General features: G+C 38.1%; 1 protein-coding gene and 1 pseudogene across 6 annotated transcripts in view; one reads left to right on the top strand and one right to left on the bottom strand.

The window, feature by feature from the left end:
* The window catches only part of SENP7 (SUMO specific peptidase 7), a 171,048-nt gene that overhangs the window by 103,666 nt on the left and 52,086 nt on the right, over window positions 1-15,296 (bottom strand). The gene's annotated exons all lie outside the window — the stretch shown is intronic.
* On the top strand, window positions 7,917-8,360 carry LOC309822660 (large ribosomal subunit protein uL23-like; annotated as a pseudogene). Its single transcript has one exon. The product of its transcript is annotated as a large ribosomal subunit protein uL23-like (transcript).

Below are 15,296 nucleotides of genomic sequence, written 5' to 3'. Positions count from 1 at the left end.
AGAAGCACAGGTGACAACCTGGAATTGTGATTGGCATCTGAAGTGGGGTGGGAGCAGTCTTGGGACTGAGCCCACAACCTGTGAGATCTGAAACCATCTCCAGGTAGATAGTGTCGGAATTGAGATAAATTGTAGGACACCCAGCTCATGTCCCAGAGGATTGCTTGGTGGGGGAAAACCCACAAACATCTGGTGTGAGAAGTGTTGTGAAAATGATAGTAGTATGAGAGTAAAGGAGAAACATGGGAGGAAGATGCGTTTTTCCCAACGCAATGACATTAGGTTAAGTGAAATAAGCCAGTAACAAAAAGACAAATACTCTATGATTCAAGTTATAGGAAGTATCTAGAGTTCACAGAGATAGAAAACAGTAGAATTTTGGTTGCCAGGGGATGGGAGAGGGGGAAATGGAGAGTTATTGTTTAATGGGTAAAGTGTTGTGGTTTTGCAAGATGTAAAGAATTCTGGAGATAGACGGTGGCGATGGTTGCACAACAATGCGAATATACTAAATACCAGTGAACTGTACCATTAAAAATGGATAAGATGATAAATTTTATGCTGTGTGTGTTTTACCATAATTGGAAATACATTTTTAAAAGTAAAAAAAAAAATTTAAGTAATGAAAAACAAAATAAAACACTGTCTTAACCATGATAGCCCTCAATAAACACTGTCATTTTTATTCTCCAGGCATTATTATCTCATTAACACCACAGCCCTACATGGTATAAAACTCATCACTTTATAAGTGGGAAGTGAAGCTCAGAGAATAAACTTCACCAGTTAACCCAAGTCTGCCTGACATAAAAGCCTATGCTCCTTCCAATGCTGTAATTCTAAATTATACAAATTCTCGGAAATCCGTCCTATCAAGATATCATCCTAAACACATTGTCACCCCCATTTCACTACAAAATGTAAATGTATCAATATAACTAGATTAAAAATACATTTTTCCTCCATTTTCAGTATCACTGTCTTAGTTCTGCCTCTTACTTCTGACCTGGACTCTTGCAATGTTCTCCTAATGGGATTCCCAGCAAATGGTCTCTTCTCCCCCCCAGTCCAGCAGCCACTCCGTCAAGAAAGTTAAATCTTTCAAAAATGCAAATCTGATGTCATTCTCTTGCTTAAATTCCTAAGTATTCCCCACTACCTAAGGAGAAAAAAAAAAAAAAGAACTGAGTTATCTTTCTCACTTCTGCTTCCCATGAATCTTCTATTCCGACAACACTAAACTATATGTAGTTCCCGGAAAGTGCATGCCATTCAGATCCTTTGACATCTTTCTGTACATGTTTCCTCTTACTAGAATGTGCTTTGCCCTCCCAAATTCTCCTTGTCCATTAAGTCCCAGATCAACACCACCTATGAAGCCTTCCTCACTCTCTAGAAAAGTAAATCAGTATCTCTGCTCTAACACTATTTTACATACCTCTATTACTAATAACAGTTCTCACAATGAATTACATTATTTGTTTACATCAAACTGCAACCAGGACTGGGAATAATTTAGCTCACAAGTTAGACTCAGAACCACTGGTTAACTAGTTTTCCACAACTGTTTCACTAATCTCACAGTAAATGCAGCTTTCACATTTTTTGTTTCCAAATTTTTTTCTACCCTACTAATAATGTTGTAATTAGGTTTTACCTATATTTGCAAAATGATGAGTACTAGTCTTTGAGTCTCATATTCTGTACAGAAAAGAAACATAATTCCCACCAAAGAGGGGGGAAAAGAATGAGAAGTTTTAAACTATTACAAAAAATGAAACAAACACAATGAGACAAAATGAAGGTATCTTTAATAGGAGAGGAGGGGAATTGATTAAAATTTTATTAACTCTAAATAACAGTAACATGTTTCAATGCCCATCTCCAATCCTACCACAGCCAAGGGTAATCTGGAGTGTATCTACAGACATTATCAAAGGAAAACAAAAATTCACTTAGACTTTGATAAATTGTTTCTTATAGTTAATATCACACTAGAATGTTTTTTCTTTCCAAAGTTGGATTAGAATTGCAGCCTGGATAATAATCTGTATTTTTCAGAGATACAATTTTTCACTTAGTCTATGAACCTATATACATGCTATCTCTGAAAAAAAATCAGATAACAAAGAATTCTCCCACAATCTGATTATGAATGAGAATTTATTCATATACATATTTTGAAAGCTATCTGATCACAAATAGGAAGGCTGAAATAGTATGAACAGTTGTAATTTAAATATGAAAAAACTTATAGAAGAATAAAAGACTTTGCTTAGAGACAAGACCAAATCATTTAGTTGCCTGATTTTGAAGCTCTCATTCTAGCAGGGGCATCAAAATAAAATACTATGATAATTAAAACCAAATGTTCGATAGGAACTTGACTAAAATTTTTCTTGGACAAATCAACTCTATACCCATTCTAAGTGGTGCAGTGTTCACAGTCTCAACTGAGTACTTCCTTACATACTAAAAATGAACCAAATCTGCAACCTGAAGAAAATATCAGCTTTGCTTACAACTACTTATCCATGTCACAGCCTACTGTAATAAAGATGGATGATGACTTTCCAACCAATTGAGATTATTGGTCAGGATTTAACTTTTATATCAGAATTTCAATTCTATTGACTCTTCATCTAATTTCCAAATTAGCAACATGTAATGTCAACAGTGAAAACACTTATCAGAAAACATAAGCTGAAATTATTTGGTAACCAACATCTACTGAACAGCTGGATAAATTGGTGAGGTGCGGGGAGAGAGGCTATCTGGGGAATCCTGTATTCTCTTCAACAAGTTTTCCCTGATGGTAACACCTTGCATAACTGCACAGCAATATCATCACCAGGAAAGTGACATTGAAACAATCCATGACCTTATTAAGATTTCACCTGTTTTACATGCACATACTTGTGTGTGTGTGTTTGTATGCGTGCATTTAGTCCTAGGCGATTTTATCACATGTGCTCATCTCTGTGACTACAACCAAACTCAAGATATAGAACAGTTGTGTCGTAAAGATCCTTTCTGCTACCCTTTTATAAACACATCTGCCACCCTCCCCTTCCACTAACCCCCTACTCTACAGGATCAAATCATTTAGTTACCTAATTTTGAAGCTCTCATTCTAGCAGGGATTTCCTAGAGTTTTCACAGACATTCAAATGAACATTTTAGAAGAAAATAAAGTGAATTCTACACAACCTATTCCATTAACTAGAAATAAACAATTCCCAATTCAATCTATAAAGCAAACATTATACTGATACTAAATCAATATAATGAGAGTACAAGAAAACTAAAGACCAATATCCCTGATAAGTACAGACAAAAATACTCAACAAAAATCAGCAGATCAAAACCAGCAATATATAAAAAGAATAATACAGCATGACTAATTAGGGCTTATTCTAGGACAGAACGGTGGTTTAATATTTGAAAATCAAATCAATCTACGATTTAAAAAAGAAAAAAGACCCTACTCTACATTGTATACAATAAACTCACTTTAAATATAAAGACACAAACAGATTAAAAGTAAAGGGATGAAGAAAGATACACCATTCTAAGAGATCAAAAGACAGAGTAGCTATATTAATTTCAGACTGAGATTTCAGAGGAAAAAACAGTATCAAATTTGGGGACACAGGGATAATGAGGAATATTACATAATGATAGAGGGGTCGATTTGCCAAAAAAACATAATAATCCTTAATGTATATATGCCCAACACCAAAATACATAAGGCAAAAACTGATAGAAATATTGATACAAGGACAAATAGACATATCTACTTCAACATCCCTCTATCAGAAACAGATCCAGCAGGCAGAAAATCAGTAAGGAAATCAGTAATGAAATAATTGAACTGAAAAACACCATCAGTCAACTAAATCTAATTAACATTTATAGAATACTTCATCTAAAACAGAAGAATACACATTCTTCTCAAGCGCACATGCTTAGAGGGAAATTTATAGCATCGAATGCATGTATTAAAAAAGGAGACAATTCTAAAATCAATAATGCAAACTTCCAGCTTTGGAAATTAAAAAAAGAAGGGCAAATTTATTCCAAAGTAAGCAGAAGAAAAGAAATAAATAAATAAAAGAGCAGAAATCAATGAAATTGAAAAAAAATTAATGAAACTGAAAACAAGAAATCAACAGAGAAAATCAACCAAATCAAAGGTTGGTTCTTTGAAAAAAATCAATAAAATTGATAACCTCTACCCAGGTTAACTAAGAAAAAAAACAGAAGAGACAGATTACTAATATCAAAAATGAAAGAGGGGCAATCAGTACTGGTCCAATGGACATTATATAGAAATAATACAGAAATGCTATGAACAACTCAATGCCCGCAAATGTGAAAACTTAGATGAAAATGGACGAATACCTTGAAAGATACAATTGATCAAAACTTATGTAATCTGAATAGGCCCATATCTATTAAAGATATTGAATCAATTGAATCAATATTTAATACCTTCCAAAACAGAAAGGACTAGGCCCAGTTTGGTTCATCAGTGAATTCTACCAAACATTTAAGGAATCAATTATACAAATTCTCTATAATTTCTTTCACAAAATAGAAGTAGAGGAACACTTCCAAACTCATTCTATGAGGCCAGCCTTTCTATTTGTCCTTTTGTTTATTTATTTATTTATTTATTTATTTATTTATTTATTTATTTATTTGGCTGCATCAGGTCTTAGTTGCAGCATGCAGGATCTTTGTTGTTAGCATGTGGAATCCTTGGTTGCAGCACACGGGTTCTTCGTTACAGCACGCAGGCTTCTCTCTAGTTGTGGCGCTCAGGCTCCAGAGTGTGCAGGCTCAGTAGTTGTGGTGCGTGGGCTCTCTAGTTGTGGCACACTGGCTCTAGAGCGCACGGGCTCAGTAGTTGCAGCACACAGGCTTACTTGCCCCACGGCATGCGGGATCTAGTTCCCTGACCAGGGATCAAAACCACGTCCCCTGCACTGGAAGGTAGATTCTTAACCACCAGACCACCAGGGAAGTCCCGAGGCCAGCCTTAATACCAAAACCAGAAAAACACATTACAAAAAAAGAAAACTACACAATATCTCTTATGAACATAGGTGCAAATATTCTCAACAGAATCAAATCCAACAAAGTATAAAAAGAATCATATATCATAAACAAGTGAGACTTATTTCAAATAAGCAATGATGGTTAGGCATTTGAAAAATCCATTAATGTCAACAAGCCAAAGAAGAAATATGAAATGGTCATATCAATAGATGTGGAAAAAGCATCTGACAAAACCCAAAAGCCATTTATGATTTTTTTTAACTCTCAGAAAACTAGGAATAGAGGGGAATATTTTTAATTTGATTAAGAATATCTACAACAAACCTACAGCCAGCATCATACTTAATGGCGAGAAACCATATGCTTTGACGCTAAGATTGAGAACAAGCAAGAATGCTCCCTCTCATCACTCCTATTCAACCTCATACAGGAAGTCCTAGATAATGCAATGAGACAAGAAAAGGAAATAAAAGGGATACAGATTGGGAAGGAAAAAATAAAACCTTTATTTGAGATGACATAATTGTCTATGTAGGAAATCCCAGAGATGAATTTGAAAAAAAAGAAAAAAGAAAAAACTTCCTTGAACTAATAAGCAATTATAGCAACAGTGCAGGACAAGATGAATATACAAAAATTAATTGCTTTCTTACATGAAGGTAAAGAACTATTAGAATTTGAAATTAAAAACACAATACCACTTACATTAGCACTGAAAAAATTAAATACTTATGTACAAATCTTTAAAAATGTGTAAAATCTATATAAAAAGAACTATAAAACTCCAATGAAAGATATCAAAGATCTAAATAAATAGATATTCCATGAACATGAATAGGAAGACTCAATACTGTCAAGATGTCAGTTCTTCCCAACTTGATCTACAGAATCACCACAATTCCAATCAGTATCACAGCAAGTTATTTTGTGGATTTCGACAGACTGATTTGAAATTTTAAATAGAAAGATGAAAGACCCAGAATAGCCAATACAATATTAAAGAACAAGCTCAGAGAACTGATACTCCCACCTTAAAGACTTACTATAAAGCTACAGTAACCAAGACAGCATGGTATGGACAAAAAAACAGACAAATAGATCAATAGAACAGAATAGACAGCTGAGAAAAGGATCCACACAATGTAATCAATTAATTTCTAACAAAGGAACAACGGCAATTCATTGGAGAAAGGCTAATCTTCAACAAATGACACTAAAAGAACTGGCCACTCGTGTATGAAGAAATAAAGAGACACAAATCTTATACCTTTCACAAAAATTAACTGAAAATGGATCACAGATCTAAATGTAAATTGCAAAACTATAAAATTCCTAAAAGATAACACAAGAGATAATCTAGGTGACCTTCAGTTGAACAATTACTCCTTAGATATAATACCTAAAGCACAATCCATGAAGGAAAAATTGAAATTTGGGCTTCATTAAAATTAAAACTGCTCTGTGAAAGATACTGTTAAAAGAATGAAAAGTTAAGATACAGACTAGAAAAAACTCTTTGCAAAACACATATGTGATAAAGGACTGGTACCCAAAATATACAATAATGCTTAAAACTAAAAAACAAGAAAACAAACAATTTAAAAAATGAGGGAATTCCCTGGTGATCCACTGGTTAGGATTCGATGCTTTCACCGCTGTGGGCCCGGGTTCAATCCCTGGTTGGGGAACTAAGATCCCACAAGCCATGCAGCACAGCCAAAAACAAAAAATGAGCCAAAAATGGGAACACACACTTCACCAAAGAAGATACACAGATGACAAATATGCATATGAAAAGAAGCTCACCAAAACATGTCATCAGGGAATTACAAGGTAAAACAAAGAGATACTACTACATACCTATTAGAATGGCTAAAACCCAAAACACTGACTACCCCAAATGTTGGCCAGGATGTGGAATAACAGGAAATCTCATTAGTTGCTGGTGGAAATGCAAAATGGTACAACCATTTTGGAAGACGCTTTGGCAATTTCTAACAAAACTAAACATACTCTTAACAATCTAGCAACTACACTCCTTAGTATTTACCCAAATAAGCTGGAAACTTCTGTCCACACAAAAATCTGCACATTAATGTTTAGTGCAGCTTTATTTATAATTGTGAAAACTTTAAAGTAACCAAGATGTCTTTCAATAGATGATAAAGAAACTGTGGTATACCCACATGATGGAGTATCATTCAGCAATAAACACAAATGACATTGGGGGAGTCTGTGCATGTGTAGGGGCAGGGGATATATGGGACCTGTCTGTAATTTCTGCTCAATTTTATTGTGAACCTGAAGTTACTCTAAAAAATAGTCTTTCTAAAAAAAAAAAATTTTTTTTAAAGAACCGAGCTATCAAGCCACAAAAAGACACTTTGATAAACATAAAAGCATATAGCTAAGTGAAAGAAGCCAATCTGAAAAGGCTGTATGATTCCAAGTATATGACAATATGATTTAAAAAAATATATATGGGGACTTCCCTGATGGCATAGTCATTAAGAATTCACCTGCCAATGCAGGGGACACAGGTTTGAGCCTGGGTCCGGGAAGATCCCACGTGCCGCAGAGCAACTAAGCCCATGCGCCACAACTACTGAGCCTGTGCTCTACAGCCCACGAGCCACAACTACTGAGCCTGTGAGCCACAACTACTGAAGCCCGTGCACCTAGAGCCCATATTCACAAGAGAAGCCACCACAATGAGAAGCCCGCGCACCACAATGAAGAGTAGCCCCCGCTCGCCGCAGCTAAAAGAAAGCCCGAGCGCAGCAACGAAGATCCAACACAGCCAAAAATAAATAAATAAATAAATTTTTAAAACTATGGAGCTTTTCACGCAGATGGCGCCAAAGGCAAAGAAAGAACCTCCTGCACCTCCCAAAGCCAAAGCAAAAGCAAAAGCTTTGAAGGCTAAGAAAGTACGGTTGAAAGGCATCCACAGCCACAAAAAAAGAAGATCTGGATGTCACCCACCTTCCAACGGCCCAAAACACTGCAGCTCAAGAGGCAACACAAATATCCTCAGAAGAGCACCCCTAGAAGAAACAAGTTTGACCACTATGCCATCATCAAGTTCTCCCTCACCACCAAGTCAGCCATGAAGAAAACAGAAAACAACAACACACTGGTGTTCATTGTGGATGGCAAGGCCAACAAACATCAAATTAAACAGGCTGTGAAGAAGCTCTGACATTGACATGGTCTGATGGAAAGAAGAAGGCATATGTTCTACTGGCTCCTGACTATGATGCGTTGGAGTAGCCAACAGAATTGGGATCGTCTAAACTGAGTCCAGCTAGCTAGTTCAAAATATAAAAGTTTTCACTGTAGATAAAAAAACTATAGAGATATTAAAAAGATCAGTGGAGCACAAGAAATTTTTTTTTTTTTTTTTGCAGTACGTGGGCCTCTCACTGTTGTGGCCTCTCCCGTTGCAGAGCACAGGCTCCGGACGCGCAGGCTCAGCAGCCATGGCTCACGGGCCCAGCCACTCTGCGGCATGTGGGATCTTCCCGGACTGGGGCACGAACCCGTGTCCCCTGCATCGGCAGGCGGACTCTCAACCACTGCGCCACCAGGGAAGCCCAAGAAATTTTTAGAACAGTGAAATTATTCTGAATTACACTGTAATAGTGGATACATGTCATCATACATTTCTCAAAACACATAGAATATACTATACAAAAAGTGAACCCTAATATAAACTACGGACTTCAGTCAATAATATAACAGAGGTGTTCCAGTTCACAATGATGATGTAGGTAGTGTCCTGAATTCACTTCCTCCCATGGACACACCAAATCTACAGCTACATACAGAACAACTCCCTCTGAAAGAAATCCAGAAACTAGCTGAGCAACTCATCACACAAATGAGAAAAAACCCACATCAAAACTGGTAGAAGAGGGCTTCCCTGGTTGTGCAGTGGTTGAGAGTCCGCCTGCCGATGCAGGGGACACGTGTTCGTGCCTCGGTCCAGGAGGATCCCACATGCCGCGGAGAGGCTAGGCCCGTGAGCCATGGCCGCTGAACCTGCGCGTCTGGAGCCTGTGCTCCGCGACGGGAGAGGCCACGGCAGTGAGAGGCCCGCGTACCGCAAAAGGGGGAAAAAAAAAAAAACTGGTAGGAGAGGCTGAGACATAATCTCTCCATAAACACCATCCCCAGCAGATCAGAACACAGCCAGAAAGGAACTCACAACTCCCAGCTTTTTCCTAAGGAGCAATGGGTTTGCACCCCACATTTAGCACCCCAACTTTTAAGATTATCACCAAGGAGATAGGCCCCCAAAACATTTAGCTTTAAAAGGCAACAGAACTTGCATCTAAATATAAGACCCATAAGGCTTTGGCATACTAAGACACAGTTCTTAAAAGGCTCACATGGACTCACCATGGCTAACCCTCCAGGACCCAGAATAGAGGCAGCAGACTAAAATGCACCCAGTCTTTCTATAAAAGAGGCCTATTTGTTTATCTCAAAATCTGCAGTATGAGGGCAGGCTTCTAATTTAATACGCATCCCAGGTCCAACTGCAACACTCTCCAGAGACCACAGAGGCAGGTAGGCACCATCTCTGAGCTCTCCCTCTGCCTCCAGGTTGCCCTTATCTCCCAAAAAGGAGCTTATGCACAAGACTGGCACACCACTTTTTGCAGCTGCTGCCCAGGGGATACCCCCTAATCACCTGGCTCTGGTGGCCAATGGGGCATGTGCTCGTAGGTCCCACAGGACTAAACCTAAGAGCAGAACAGTTTTTAACCAGCTATCCCCCCAGGTTACAGCACAGAGCAAACAAACAGAAACACCTGTCTGCCAGTCTTACTCTGAAAGAGGTATAGCTGTGTACTTTTTTTTTTTTTTGGGGGGGCTGCGTTGGGTCTTTGTTGCTGCACACGGGCTTTTTTCTCTAGTTGCAGCGAGCAGGGGCTTCTCCTTGTTGCAGTGCATGGGCTTCTCACTGCAGTGGCTTCTCTTTGTTGCGGAGCATGGGCTCAGTAGTTGTGGCTCGCAGGCTCTAGAGTGCAAGCTCAGGAGTTGTGGTGCACAGGCCTAGTTGCTCCACGGCATGTGGGATCCTCCCGGACCAGGGCTCGAACCTGTGTCCCCTGCATTGGCAGGTGGATTCTTAACTACTGCGCCACCAGGGAAGTCCCTAGCTGTATACTTTAAAAGCTGCTGCCTGGGGGCCTGGCTTCCAATCAGCCTGCATCTAGGTGCTAAGACCCTCCCCCTTGGGATACGGACAGGTCTTGTCACACTCAACTACTGGAAGCCACTATAAACAAAGAAGACTGCTTGGACAATCACAGAGGTCTAAGAAACAACCAAGAGTTAGGACAGGATTAAAGGATAAGGTTCAGGTCCTATATAAGATCCATCTTTCAAGACTGAGAGAGGTGGCTGTTTTATCTAATACATGGAAACTAACCAGAGAATGAAGGAAAATAAAGCAGAAAAATACATTACAAATGAAAGAACAAGATAAAACCTCAGAAAAAAACACCTTACTGACTGGAAATAAGTGATCTACCTGATAAATAGTTCAAAAAATTAGTCATAAAGATGCTCACCAAAGTCAAAAGACCAATGCGTAAACAAAATGAAAATTTCAACAAAAAGAAAGAAAATATAAGAAAGTACCAAATCACAGAACTGAAGAATATTAATAATTGAACTGAAAAATTCAATAGAGAGATCAACAGTAAACTAGATGACGTGAAAGAAAGGATCAGTGAACTCGAAGACAGGGCAGTAGAATTCATCCAATCAAAGGATCAAAAAAAGAATAAAAAGAGTGAGCATATACTAAGGGACTTATAAGACAACATAAAGGAGAACAATATTCACATAATAGGAGTACCAAAAAGAGAAGGCAGGGGTAGAAAACTTATTTAAAGAAATACTGGTTGAGGGCTTCCCTGGTGGCGCAGTGGTTGAGAGTCCGCCTGCTGATGCAGGGGACACGGGTTCGTGCCCCGGTCCGGGAAGATCCCACATGCCACGGAGCGGCTAGGCCCGTGAGCCACGGTCGCTGAGCCCGCGCGTCCGAAGCCTGTGCTCCGCAATGGGAGAGGCCCGCGTACCGCAAAAAAAAAAAAAAAAAAAAAGCATCTTGATTAGTTGCTAATAAAACTCTTTAAAAAAGGAAAAGAAATACTGGTTGAAAATTTCCCTAACCTGCGGAACAAAACCAACATCCACAGTCAGGAAGCCCAGAGCGTTCCAAACTAGATGCATCTATAGTAGAGCCACACCAAGGCACATTATAATTAAATTGTAAAACGTTAAAGACGAGGAGACAATCTAAAAAGTAACAAGAGAAAAAACAACTTCTTATATACAAGGGAACCCCCATAAAACTATCAGCAGATATTTCAGCAGAAACTTTACAGGCCAGAAGGGAGTGTCTCAATATATTCAAAGTGCTGAAAGAAGAAAAAACTGCCAACCAAGGACACTCTACCCAGCAAAGTTGTCCTCCAGGACTGAAGGAGAGATAAAGAGCTCCAGACAAGCAAAAGGTAAAGTTCCAGAGAAGCACCACTAGACCTGCCACACATGAAATGTTGAAGGGTTTTCCTTAAGCCAAAAAAGGAACTAATTAGTTACAAGAAAACATATGAAAGTATAAATCAGAGTGGAAATAAGTGACTAGAGAGTGAAGCGATAATAGGAAAGATCAATGAAACTAAGCTGTTTTTTGAAAAGATAACCCCAAAATGGCCTTTAGCTAGGCACAACAAGCAAAAAGGAGAGAGAACTCACAAAACAAAAACATCAAAAATTAGAGAGGAGATATTACTACTGATCACAGAACTATAAAAGATCATAAGAGACTACTATGAATTATATGCCAACAAATTAGACAACCTATAAGAAATGAATAAATTTCTAGAAACATAACCTACTAAGACTGAATCATGAAGAAAGAGAAAATATGAACAGAACAATTACTAATAACAAGACTGAATCAGTAATCAAAAACCTCCCAACAAACAAAAGTCCAGGACCAGATGGAGTCCCTGGTGAAGCCTACCAAACATTTAGAGAAGAATTATTACTAATCCTTCTCAAACTCTTCCAAAAAACAGAGGAGGAGGAAACACCCCCAAACTCATTTTATGAGGCCATCATTACCCTAATACCAAAACCAGACAAGGACACTACAAAAGAATTACAGGCCAATATCCTTGATGAACACAGATGCAAAAATCCTCAACAAAATATTAGCAAACTAAATTCAACAATACATTAAAAGGTTCACACATCACGAACAAGTCAGATTTATTCCAGGTATGCAAAAATGCTTCAACATCCACAAATCAATCTATGTGATACATCACATTCATCAAATGAATGATGAAATCATATCATCATATCAATAGACGCAGAAAAAGCATTTGGCAAAATTCAACATCCATTCACCATAAAAACTCTCAACAAGGCAGGTATAGAGGGAATGTACCTCAATTATGTATGACAGGACACGTATAACAGGCCCACATCACATGTCATACTCAAGAGTAAAAAGCTGAAAGCTTTTCCTCTAAGATCAGGAACAAAACAAAGATGGCCACACTCACCACTTTTATTCAACAGAGTACTAGAAGTCCTAGCCAGAGCAATTAGGCAAGAAAAATAAATAAAAAGTATCCAAATTCGAAAAAAAGTAAAACTGTCTCTATTGGCAGATGACAAGATATCATACATAGAAAACCCTAAAGATCACACCAAAAAAAACTGTTACAACTAATCAACGAATTCAGTACAGTTGCAGGATACAAAATCAACATACAAAAAAACAATTGCATTTCTACACACTTACAATAAACTACCTGAAAGAGAAATTAAGAAAACAGTCCCATTTACAACTGCAGTAAAAAGAATAAAATATCTAGGAATAAACAACCCATACACTGAAAACTGTAAGACACTGATGAAAGAAACTGAAGAGATACAAATAAATGGCAACATATGCCATACTCATGGACAGGAAGAATTAATAATGATAAAATGGCCGTACTACCCAAAGCAACTTACAGATTCATGCAATCCCTATCAACATTCCAACAGTATTTTTCACAGAAATAGAAAAAACAATCTTAAAATTTGTTTGGAACCACAAAAGACCCTGAATAGCCAAAGCAATCTTAAGAAGAACAAAGCTGAAGACACCACACGTCCTGATTTCAAACTACATTACAAGGCTATAGTAATCAAAACAGTATGGTACTGCCATAAAAACACAAAAATAGATCAACTGAACAGACGAGAGAGCCCAGAAATAAATCTACACATATATGGTCAATTAATTTATGATAAATAACACTAGAATATACAGTTGGGAAAAGACAGTCTCTTCAATAAATTATGCTGGGAAAACTGAACAACCATATGCGAAAGAATGAAACAGGATGACTATCTTACACCATACACAAAAATCAATTCAAAATGGACTGAGTGACTTGAACATAAAACCTGAAACTATAGAACTCCTAAAAGATAACATAAAGGGTAAGATCCTTGATATCAGTGTCTTAACAATGATTTTTTGGATTTGACACCTAGGCAAAGGCAATAAAAACAAAATAAACAAGTGAGACTACATCAACCTAAAAATGTCTGCATAGCAAAGGAAACCATCAACAATATGAAAAACCAATCTACAGAATTGGAGAAATTATTTCTGAAACATATAACTGATAGGAGGCTAACATCCAAAATATATAAAGAACTCATACAACTCAATAGCAAAAACAAAAGATCTAATTTAAAAATCGACAGATCTGAATAGAAATTTTTCCAAAGAAGACATACATATGGCCAACAGGTACATGAAAAGGGGCTCAACATCACTAAACACCATGGAAATGCAAATCAAAACCACAATGAACTACCTCCTCACACCTGGTAGAATGGCCATTATCAAAAAGACAAGACATAAAAAGAGGATGCAAGGATGAGGAGAGGGACTTCCCTGGTGGTCCAGTGGTTAAGAATCCACCTTCTGGGACTTCCCTGGTTGCGCAGTGGTTAAGAATCCACCTGCTAATGCAGGGGACACGGATTCAATCACTGGTCCAGGAAGATCCCACATGCCGCAGAGCAACTAAGCCCGTGCGCCACAACTACTGACTCTGCACTCTAGAGCCCAAGAGCCACAACTACTGCAGCCCGGGTGCCTAGAGCCCATGCTCCGCAACAATAGAAGCCACCACAATGAGAAACCTGCCCACTGCAACAACGAGTAGCCCCCACTAGCCGCAACTAGAGAAAAAAGCCCGCACGCAGCAATGAAGACCCAACGCAGCCATAAATAAATAAATATATAAATTTATAAATTTATTTAAAAAAAAGAATCCACCTTCCAATGCAGGGGACACAGGTTCAATCCCTGGTCAGGGAGCTAAGATCCTACATGCTGCAGGACAGCTAAGCCTGTGCACCGCAACTAATGAGCACGCAGGCTCTGGAGCCCGCGTGCCACAAGAGAGCCCACGTGCTACAACTACTGAGCCCGCGTGCTCTAGAGCCCATGCGCCACAACTATAGAGAAGCCCATGTGCTGCAATAGAAGATCCCGCGTGCCACAACTAAGACCTGACACAACCAAATAAATAAATATTTAAAAAGAAAAAAAAGGATGAGGAGAAAATGGAACCCTTGTGCACTGCTTGCAGGAATGTAAACTGGTAGAGACACTATGGAAAATACTATGGAGGTTCCTCAAAAAAATTTTTAAAAACCACATGACTCAGCAATTCCATTTCCACTTCTGGGTATTTTTCCTTAGAAAACAAAATCACTACCTGAAAAAAAAATTATCGACAACTCCATGTTCACTGCAATATTATTTACAATAGCCAGGATGTGTAAACAATCTAAGTGTCCATCAATGGATGAATGGATAAACAAAATGTGGTATGTGTACATATATATATACACACACATATATACACACACACACACTTTAATGGAATGTTATTCAACCATAAAAAAAGAAGGAAATCTTGCCATTAGCAATAACATGGGTAGACTGTCAGGGCATTATACTACGTGAAATAAGTCAAACAGAGAAAAACAAATACTGTACGATCTCACTTACATGTGGAATTTTTTTTGAATCTTAATGCATTGATACAGAGAACAGATTTGTGGTTGCCAGAGGCAGGGGTTGAGAGCTGGAGGAAATGAATGAAGGTGGCCAAAAGGTACAA

The sequence above is a fragment of the Grampus griseus genome (assembly GCF_964374135.1).
Source record: "Grampus griseus genome assembly, chromosome: 5".
In the NCBI taxonomy this organism is placed as follows: domain Eukaryota; kingdom Metazoa; phylum Chordata; class Mammalia; order Artiodactyla; family Delphinidae; genus Grampus; species Grampus griseus.
The sequence above is the reverse complement of the archived record's forward strand: the minus strand, read 5'-3'. Positions and strand labels throughout refer to the sequence as shown.